Genomic DNA, 11,990 nt, shown 5'->3' on the forward strand with positions numbered 1-11,990 from the left:
TTTTCACAACAACGGGTTCCATATCTCTCTACGAGTTCATACATATCAACAACATCAAAATCGGAGTCCAAATGACCCCTCAAATCCTCCATTAAAGGCCTCCTAAACTCAAGCCCTAATCCTCCATTTTTAGCCCTTTAATCCCATTAATTACCGCCTTAATTCATGAAATTCTACCATAGAAATGTGTTTTAGGTCCAAAATTCTTACCTTAACAAAGTTCCCTTGAAATCCCTCTTCCAAATCGTCCAAAAGCTCTCAAGCCGAAGTCAAAAATGGTGAAATAACCCAATTTTGCGAAATGGTCTAACTTATATGTTCTGCCCAGGCATACCCGCATCCGCGGTCCAAAATCCGCTTCTGCGGTACCGCATTTGCGGTTAACACTCCGCTTCTGCGGAAATCACTAAAGCCGGCCACTGCCGCATCTGCGATCCTTCTTCCGCATTTGCGGTTCCGCAGATGCGGACCCCACAACCGCATTTGCGGTTTCCTGACAATCCCCTCCAAAACCGCTTATGCGGCTTCTCCCTCGCATCTGCGGCGCCGCACCTGTGGGCCCCAAACCGCAGGTGCGAAAACATCAGAAGCAGCAAATTTTCTGCAATCTCCCAAGTTTCAAATCTTCCCGTTAACCAACCGAAATCACCCCGAGGCCCCCCGGGACCTCACCCAAAAGCACACACATAATCCAATACCTTATTCAAACTTGTCTCAATCATCAAAACACCTCAAACAACATCAAATCTTCCAAATCACATCGGATTCAAGCCTAAGTTTCAAAAATCTTTCGAAATACACTTTTGATAAAAAAACCCAACCAAACCACGTTCGAATGACCTGAAATTTTAAACACACATCCCAAATGACACAACGAAGCTACTGAAATTCTCAGAATTCTATTCTGACCCCTATATCAAAATCTCGCCTAACAAATGGAAATCGCCAAAATATCAACTTCGTCAATTCAAGCCTAATTCTACTCTGAACCTCCAAAACCCATTCTGATCTCGTTCCTAAGCCATAAATCACCTCCCGAAGCTAATCAAACTATCGGAACTCACATCCGAGCCCTCTAACACATAAGTCAACCTCCGATTGACTTTTCCAACTCAAACTCCCTTAAAAGAGACTAAGTGTATCAAACCTCACCAACTCATTCCGGACTCGATCCGACCGACCCGATACCACAAAAGTACGGATAACGAAGCATAAAGAAACTGAAATAGGGAAAACGGAGCGGTAACTGATGAGACGACCGGCCGGGTCGTCACATCTTCCCCAACTTATACAAATGTTCGTCCTCGAACGAGTCAAGAAACATACCTGAAGCCTCAAACAGGTGAGGATATCTGCTCCGCATCTCCCGCTCAGTCTCCCAGGTAGCCTCCTCTACGGGCCAACCTCTCCATTGCACTTTCACTGAAGCTATATCCTTTGACCTCAACTTTCGAACCTAACGACCCAAAATAGCTACTGGCTCCACGTCATAGGTCAAATCATCTTCCAACTGAACCGTACTGAAATCCAGAACATGAGACGGATCCCCAATATACTTCCAGAGCATAGAAACATGAAATACCGGATGCACATTCGACAAGCTGGGTGACAAAGCAAGCTCATAAGCCACCTCCCCAATCCTCCGAAGCACCTTAAAAGGCCCAATGAACCGAGGACTCAATTTCCCTTTCTTCCCAAATCTCATAACACCCTTCATGGGTGAAACCTTCAACAGAACCTTCTCGCCAACCATGTAAGACACATCTCGAACCTTCCTATCAGCATAACTATTTTGCCTCGACTGCGTTGTACAAAACCTCTCCTGAATCACCTTCACTTTCTCCAAGGCTTCCTGCATCAAATCAGTCCCCAGTAGCCTAGCCTCACCGGGCTCGAACCAACTAACTGGAGATCTACACCGCCTCCCATACAAAGCCTCATATGGAGCCATCTGAATACTCGACTGGTAGTTGTTGTTATAAGCAAACTCTGCAAACGGTAGAAACTCATCCCATGATCCTCCAAAATCAATGACACAAGCACGTAACATGTCCTCCAATATCTGAATAGTACGCTCAGACTGCTCGTCCGTCTACGGATGAAAAGCTGTGCTCAACTCTACCTGAGTACCCAACTCTCACTGCACGGCTCTCCAAAACTATGAAGTAAACTAAGTACCTCTATCTGAAATGATGGAAACCGGAACACCATGCAAACGAACAATCTCCCAGATATATATACCCGCCAATCGCTCTGAAGAATAAGTAGTACACACAAGAATGAAGTGCATGGACTTGGTCAGCCGATCCACAATCACCCAAATAGCATCGAACTTCTTCAAAGTCTGTGGAAGTCCAACAACAAAGTCCATAGTGATTCTCTCCCACTTCCACTTAGGAATATCCATCCGCTGTAGCAAGCCACCCGGTCTATAATGCTCATATTTCACTTGCTCACAATTGAGACACCGAGCTACAAATCCCACAATATCTTTCTTCATTCTTCTCCACCAATAGTGCTGCCTCAAATCCTGATATATCTCTGCAGCACCCGGATGAATGGAATACCGCGAGATATGAGCCTCCTCCAGAATCAACTCCCGAAGCCCATCCACATTGGGCACGCAAATTCGGCCCTACATCCTCAACACTCCATCATCACCAACGGTCACATCTCTAGCATCATCATGCTGAACTCTGTCTCTAAGGACAAGCAAATGCGGATCATCATACTGGCGCTCTCTGATGCGATCATATAAGGAAGACCGAGAAACCACACAAGCCAACACCCAATTGGGCTCCGAAATATCTAATCTCACGAACCGATTGGCCAAGGACTGAATATCAACTGCAAGAGGTCTCTCCCCAACTGGAATATATGCCAAACTTCCCATACTCACTGCCTTTCGGCTCAAAGCATCGGCCACCACATTGGCCTTTCCCAGATGGTACAATATAGTGATATCATAATCCTTAAGCAACTCCAACCATCTCCACTGCCTCAAATTAAGATCCTTTTGCTTGAATAAATGCTGAAGACTACGATGATCTGCGAACACCTCACAAGATACGCTATACAAGTAATGCCTCCAAATCTTCAATGCGTGAACTATGGGAGCCAAATCCAAATCATGAACAGGGTAGTTCTTCTCATGAGGCTTCAACTGACGAGAAACATAAGCAATAACTCTACCCGCCTGCATCAACACACAACCAATCCCAACTTCGAAGCATCACAATACACGATATATGAACCTGAAGTTGATGGCAAAACCAACACTGGAGCTATGGTCAAAACTGTCTTGAGCTTCTAATAGCTCTCCTCACACTCATTCGATCATACAAATGAAGCACCCTTCTGAGTCAACTTGGTCAAGGGCGATGCGATAGATGAGAATCCCTGAACAAACCAGCGATAATATCCTGCCAAACCAAGAAAGCTACGAATCTCTATAGCTGAGGATGGTCTGGGCCAACTCTGAACCGCCTCTATCTTCTTCGGATCAACCTGAATACCCTCATTAGACACTACGTGCCCTAAGAAAGCCATAGAACCAAGCCAAAACTCACACTTGGAGAATTTTGCATAAAACCCTCAATATCTGCAATACAACTCTCAACTACTTCGCGTGCTCCTCCTGACTACATGAATACACCAGAATATTATCAATGAAGACTATGACGAATGAATCGAGATAAGGCCGGAATACGCTGTTCATCAAATGCATGAACGTTGTTGGGGAATTGGTCAGCCCAAAAGACATCACCAAGAACTCATAGTGATCGTATCGGGTCCTGAAAGTCGTCTTAAGAATATATGAATCCCTGATCTTCAACTGGTGTTAACCCGAACGAAGATCAATCTTGGAGAACACTCTCACTCCCTGAAGTTGATCAAATAATCCTCAATGCGATACAAAGGATACTTGTTCTTTATTGTTACCTTGTTCAATTACATATAATCAATGCACATTCTTATTGTGCCATCTTTCTTCTTCACAAACAGAACCGGTGCACTCCAAGGTAATACACTAGGCCGAATGAACCTTTTATCGAGGAGTTCCTGAAGTTGTTCTTTTAATTCCTTCAACTCCGCTAGTGCCATACGATACGACAGAATAGAAATGGGCTGAGTGCCCGGCACCAGGTCAATACCAAAATCAATATCCCTGACTGGTGGCATGCCGGGCAGGTCTGCAAGAAACACATCGGGAAAATCCCTCACAACTGGAACAAAATAAATACTAGGAGCCTCAGCTCCGACATCCCTCACAAACACTAGATATGAAAGGCAACCCTTCCCAACCATATGCTGGGCCTTCAAGAAAGAGATCACTCTACTAGGAACATAATCAGTCACACCTCACCACTCGATCCGTGGCACCCCCGGCATAGCCAATATGACTGTCTTAGCATGATAGTCCAGAATATCACGACACGGAGATAACCAATCCATGCCCAAAATGACATCAAAATCCACCATGCTCAATAGCAATAGATCCACTCGGGTCTCCAGACCCCCAATAGTCACCACACACGACTGGTACACATGGTCTACAACAACAGTATCGCCCATCGGGGTAGATACATGAACAGGTAAAGCAAGAAACTCATGGGCGTACCCAAATAATAAGCAAAGTATGATGACATATAAGAAAAGGTGGAACCGGGATCAAATAATACAGAAGCATCTCTGTGGCAAACTGAAACAATACCTGTAATGACAGCATCTAAAGCAATAGCATCGGGTCTGCCTCGGAGTGCATAGAAATGGGCCTGATCGCCCCCTGATCGACCTCCCCCTCTAGGGCGACCCCTGGCTGACAGACCTTTACCCCTAGCTGGCTGAGCGGGTGGTGGTGAAGAAATTGGCGCTGAAGCCGAAGACTGACCCCTCTGCTGGGACGAACTAGCAATACGACGAAGACACTGCCTCCACATGTGGCCCATCTCGCCACACTCATAACAACTTCCAAATGCCGAAGAAGGGGACTGAAGGGAACCCCTCACACCGGAGTGACTAGCTGATGTACTCGGCATAGAAGAACCCTGAACCGATGGGGCACGAGATGAACTCTGAGCTGGAAGGGCGCTGAGTGATGACTGTCCCTGCTGAGATCCATGATAGCCATTGTGAGCACGTGATTTTTGCCTTACGAAAAACTACTCCAAAATAAATCAAAAAATAAAATAAAATAAATTTCTTTTACTGTGTAATTTTTGAATTTGCGTGGTGTTAAATACTTGTGTTATGTCCGTAAGTGTTTACATTATCATAATAAAATGAAAAAATAAAATAAAATACATATTGCATGCATATAGGATTTAATTATGCATTTAAGAGATAATTTAAATAAAATCACAAAAATATGCAATAGTTCTATTTTTAAATATTCTACTGTGTGATTGATGCCTTGTCTATGCGTTAAATAATTGTTACAGAATAATTAATATATTTAGTGAATTTTAAAATTTGTTTTATAATTAAAATTAGAATTTAAATTAGAAATAAATAAAAAAAATAAAAATAAAAAATGTATGCAAAATCGGACCTGGATTAAAATCCAGGCCCAAATGAATTAATTCCCCACAGCCTAATCCTTCAGCCCAGGTCCGGTCCAAACCAGACGAACCAAAACGACAGCGTTTGGTCGTGGCTTCTCAGAAACCGTTGGATCAAATCCAACCCAACGGTCAAGATCCCCTGCCCTTACCCGCAACCCGTAACCCGACCCATTGACCCGATTCAGTCCGACCACAACTTTAAACCAAACGACGTCGTTTGGTTTAATGAATTAATCCTGGCCCTTCATCTTACTTGATCGGACGGACGATATCAATCCACCTCACCCCTATATAAGTCCCAAGGCCTTACCCCGGCCCCTAACTGAACACCCCCCCTCCTACACTGTTCATCATCGTCCCCCAAACCCCCACTCCTAACCCTAGCCGCCCTAGGATTCCACCGCCTGAAACCCGGCGGCATCAACGCCGCCGGTCACCAAAATAACACCCTAGAACCCCCTGAACCTCCTCTATCCAAATATGTTATCTGTTGGGCTCGAATCTTCCTGAAGGTTCTCGAATCTTCATTTGAAGATTCGAGCCGAGTTTAGATCCAAACCAAACAACCCCTAGTTAACACCATAGTACCCCCTAGCATGCCTTGTTATGGATCTGAAGTTAGTTTGGCTCGAATCAGTTCTGAACTTCTCGAATCTTCTTTTGAAGATTCGGATCAAACAAGAACAAACTCAGATCCGTTTCAAAGTGACACCAAATAACCCCTAGGCTTCCCTCACCCTTGTGTCGTACTTGGTTTCCCTCGAATCTAACCAGAAATGATTAGGTCCCAAATCGAACCTTCAGGAAACCTAGAAATACCAAACTTCTGGATTTTTGTCCAAATTGATTAAAAGATTGAGGTTTAATCGACCTTAGTCGAAGTATTTTTAGTGGAAAATACTTCGACTAAGGTCTGTTTGATTTCAAACAAAGTCCGAATCCAAGTTGAGTCCAAGTCGGAATACATTTGAAAGGTCAGAGGTATTTTTTCTATGTCTCATATGTATTCTACGTGTATTGTATGTTTGTTTTCATTAGTCTGTTTAATTTTTCATGATTTTTTTAGTCAATTTTGTTATATTATCCCCTACCCGTCTATTTGATTCCTAAAGTGAAATGTTCTGTTGGTTATGTTTGTTTACAATGTGTGTAATCGACTCGATTAAGTTCGTCGATTAGTTACATTATGAATCCCCGTTTATGATAATACATTGTAATAAGCTGCTCACCTGTTTTGATTGACTATTATCATGTTGTTGTAATCAGTTAGTTAGTCCTTGCTAATTAGTTGGTTCTTGTTTAATAAGTCAGAAAGTTTATCAAACATTTGAGTATTAATTTCTGGGCAGTTGGTTTCAGGCAGTGTCAGTATACTGACCATGCCCCTGCATTCATACATGTTTCAAATTCAGTTTGAATTGTTCTGTTGAATTCTGATATTAGGTAAAATCAATTTCACAATTGTTGGGTAGATACAACTGTGTTAGGAACTTAAGAGAATTGGTATTAGCTGTTTTAAATCAGATTGATAATTAGGTTTGAACAGATTTTAAATCTGTTTCATAATAGATTTTGATCTTGTATTAATGAGCAGTAATAACAGTAGGATTTCAGGGCATTTCTGGGAATGAAACAGTAAAAAACAGTGTTAGTGATAGTGTGCTGATAATGGAGTATTAATGGCTATTAGTTAATGATACTAATGGGGAACAAGGGATAATGGGCTGCTGAAAAACAGGATAAATAGCACTTAGTTTTAAAATATTCAAAAGTAGTTTTAATGGAAAAACTTTCTGAATTTTAAAGGAGAAGAGGGTCCATCCAACACTAATTTGTATAAGACCAGCCCTGTATAAATACAGGGAGCTGGACAGACTTTAGAAGGCAGATTTTAAAGGAGTTTTTCAGACACAGAGAAAATATACAGAGGGAAAAGAAAAATTTTGATAGAGGAAAATCAAGCAGAAACAGAAATCTGAAAAAGGAAGATAGAAAGAAAGAAAAAACAGATTTTAAGATCAGATTTTGAAGAAGGAATTTGGAGAGAAAGAGAAATCAATTTTCAGATAGAGATGTTAGGACTGAATATCAGTTTTCAGTGATAGTTTTTTTTTAAAAAAGAGAGAAAAAAGAAACAGAAGAGAAACAAAAGAGAACAGTCACACACACACACCCACAGATACAGCAGCAGAAACAAAAAGTCAGGAAAATGGGAATTTGAAACTGAAAAGAAAACTGAAATCTGATATTATTTTTCAGTAAATCTGTTCGGGTTTGTTCAATATCATTGTTCAGTTAAAAAATTCTGAAATTTCCTAAAGAGTGTTGTCACTGTGCATCTGGGTTCTTTGGGTCTTATTATTGTTTAAATCTGTGGGAATACTGGTATTTTGCTGAACTTGTTACTGCTGCTACTGCTGAAATTTACTCCTCCTACCTTCATTTTCAGGTACATGTCTTTTAAATTTTATGTTGGAAAGAGATTCAACATGACAAATAAATAGAGTTTGAATTGTAATACTGTCTTCTACTCATTAGAGTTCTTTAGTTGAAAATTTCAGCTTTAGTTTCATGTTGGTTAACCAGTAGTGAGTTCGACTCGATGGCTACAAGTTAATTGTCTTATTTTGAAATTCATATAAAACTTTGTAATAATGTTATCCATGTCAAATTTCATTAGTTTAGTTATCTATGAGTTGTGTAAATAGGAAGCATAGCAGAAAGTTGGCTTTTATTTACACTTTATGGTATTGTTGGATAGGTATAACATAATATGGCATTATCAAAGAAAATATGCTATTAGTTTATTTTGTTAGTTAATTAGTTGTTGTTTAAAGCTAGATGATGATTGGTTGCAATTTGCTATCTTTTGGCATAACATTGGTTGTGTTCATAATTTATAGTTGAAAGATGCGTTAGTATAATCCGTATGTTCAAAATGTCAAATATGGCAAGTAATATTGTATGCAATATCATTTTATTAAGTCAACAAGACTTGTTCTCTTTCTTAATAATAAAGGGCTTAGGAACTTATACAATGTGAAAATTAATAGTTAGTAATAATTCACATAGATTGAGAATCAAATTGGTTTGATTATATCTATATCTATCCTAACTCAATCATAGGCATAATTAATTAAATTAATTTCGTCTATTAAGATTAAAACGAGTATATGAGAATAAGTTGAGATGTATATGCACAAATTGCAACACTTTAAATCAATGGTAATTAGAAATAGAATTTGCATTAAGTAAATAATGAAAATTCTTGGAAAATATTTCCTTCCTTTATGAATCATTCATTTTCAGTTTCATATGCAATTTATTCTTTGGCATATATATATATATATATATATATATATATGTGTCATATTTGTTTTAAAGATAGTATTAATCATATTTTTATTCTGTCCTTTGAATCTGAATAATTGGAATGAATATAATTTATATTCAGAAATTATAATCAATGGGCAACATTCAATAAATTGTGAATTCTTTTTTTTTTAAGAATTAAGAGGTATTTTAAATGAAGATTTCTCATAATATAATAAACAATTGGTGGAAAAATCCCTGATATCATTATAAATATTTTGCGCAATTAGGGATACGTTCGCGTACCCTGATTATATTTTTAAAAGCAAAAAATTCGGATTATGCGTACGCGCAATTTCGAGCGAATATTTAATAAAGGGATTTTTCCAAAGGCGTTAAATCAATTTCATAAAAAACCCGAGATGTACGGTTCATTATTCAAGAAAAACAAATATTCTTGATTCGACACAATTTCGAAAAATAATTGTTTAATAAATATATTACCAAAAGTATTCGTGTACACGTACGCGTGACACAATTCCGCATTTTTTTTAAAAAAAAAATTTTAAACACGAATATACGTACGCGTAATTCGATTCAAAGAAGGGTCCTCAATCACAGTAAGTATAAGCGGTAGCAAAAATCATGTAACATCAATATATTTAATAAAATCAAGATAATTAAGCCAGTAATAAAAACAGTTAAGCGACCGTGCTAGAACCACGGAATTCGGGAGTGCCTAACACCTTCTTCCGGATTAACAGAATTCCTTACTCAGGATTTCTGGTTCGCAGAATAATAAACAGAGTCATATTCTCCTCGATCTAGGGATTGAAATTGGTGACTTGGGACGCCTTGAAATTCCCAGGTGGCGACTCTTAAATAATTAAATAAATCCCGTTTCGACTGTCCTTCAATTGGAGAAAACTCCCCACGCGCCCCGCGGGTGCGGTGAAAAGGAGGTGCGACAGCTCTGGCGACTCTGCTGGGGAGAAAAGTGTTGTTGTAACCCAGAACCATTGGTTCAGGGTTTAATGAATTCGAGCTTAAATATCTGTGTTAATTGGCTTTATTTACTATATGATTTTCAACTGTTTATATGCTAATATGCTAAATGTTTTTTTTACCGCTTTAATATTATTTGAATTGTGAATATATACAATTGCTACGAAACCTCATTCTTCCTGAGTCTTCTGAATTTATGGTGTACACGTGCGCGTGACCCACCTTTCTGTTAAAGTCATACCAAATAAGACGGAGTTGGGACAAGTAACTAGGCCGGGCAGACTTTCGTGCTCCCGGTACGTTGCCCCCGCTTCGGCTCAAACTGTCTGTTTGGGTAATCCAGGTTTAGAACAATCAACCTAAGGTTTTACACTTAGAATAACTCAGCCATATACCGGATCCCTAGTAGGAACGTCTATTTGCATCATACACATTTGGCCTTGGAGACTCAACACAAGGGTTGGGTCTATCTAAGACAGGTGAACCCAAAAATTAAAAGACCATCATGATGCATCCTACTTGTTACTTGTGCATTCATTTGCCTCGAACATGCTTGTTGACCAGCTTAAATAAAATCATGGTAAGAAGAAAGGAATAAAATGGGTTGTTTTAAAAATTTCGAAAAAAAATATAGTTTTAAATTTTGAAATAAAGATATTTAATAAAAAAAAATTCGAAAATGATTTTTAGTATAAATTTCCCAAAATGAATTTTGACTTTATTAAAATTAAATTTCAGATATAAAATGAGCACCACACAAAGCCCCTCATCCACAAGTACAGAGGAATTTCTATGTCAGCTTCAAATGTGGTGGTATGATTTAGGCGAAGACGGTCAAAAGTGGGTCGTCAAACATTTGGGAAATCTCACGGACATTATGAAAGTTGAACCTCGTGATGATCTGATTACGGCGTTGGTAACTTTCTGGGATCCTGTTCACAATGTTTTTCGTTTCTCTGACTTTGAGCTTACTCCTACATTAGAGGAGATAGCTGGCTATGTTGGTTTTGACGGAAGTTTAAGAAATCAAAGCTTGATATTCACAAAGGCTCCTTCAGTACATCGATTCTTCGGTCTTCTGAACATCAGCAGTCAAATCAGGAAAAGCAATGTCATCAATGGATGTTGTTCCTTCAACTTTTTGTATTCCAGGTTTGGAAAGTCAGATGGGTTCGAAATTCATGAGAAAGGCCTTACTAATAAACAAAACAAAGACACTTGGCAGATGCACCGTCAATTTGCTTTCATGGTGGCTTTTCTAGGAGTCATGGTCTTCCCAAATAAAGAGCGAACAATTGATATTCGCACCGCAAAAGTTGTGCAAATCCTCACCACTAAAGAAAATCACACCCTTGTCCCCATCATTCTATCAGATATTTATCGAGCTTTGACTTTATGCAAATCAGGAGCAAAAGTCTTCGAAGGATGCAAAATTTTGTTGCAAATGTGGGTGATTGAACATCTCCAACAACAGCCCAAGATCATACAGTATGGGTCAAACAATGATAATTGCATCGAAAGCTATAAGGAAAGAACAAAAAATTATCAGGTTCTAGAAGGGATAGAAGCATGGGTATCTCATCTAAAGGCTTTAACGGCAAATCAAATTGAATGGACCCTGGGATGGCTCCCGATGAGGGAAGCAATACATATGTCAACCTCAAATAGTTATCTACTACTATTGGGATTGAGAAGCATTCAGCCGTATGCACCACTAAGAGTCCTAAGGCAACTAGGGAGATATCAAATAGTTCCTGATGATGAAGATTTGAGTATGCAAGTAATCGAATTACACCCAGAAGCCACTATTCCCGAAGCTCTACTTCAGCAGATGTGGAATGGGTGCCGATACTTGAAAAGCGATACTCAAGTCCTAGACGCTACAAAGGGTGAGATAAATCCTGGATATGCAAGGTGGTTCGAAAAACGGTCTCGCGTGGATGATGTACCAGAACCTGAGCTAAAAAGGCCAACAAAAAGACCCCATGTTCAAAACTTCAATGATAAAATCCAAGAGCGGTTGATCTGGGGAGAAAAAGAAAAAGGGTACAAAGCAACTATCCATGCCCTAAAAGAAAATCTAAGAAGCCTCAGTTTGGAGAAAGATTT

The sequence above is a fragment of the Nicotiana tabacum genome, chromosome 16, assembly GCF_000715075.1.
Source record: "Nicotiana tabacum cultivar K326 chromosome 16, ASM71507v2, whole genome shotgun sequence".
Lineage (NCBI taxonomy): Eukaryota > Viridiplantae > Streptophyta > Magnoliopsida > Solanales > Solanaceae > Nicotiana > Nicotiana tabacum.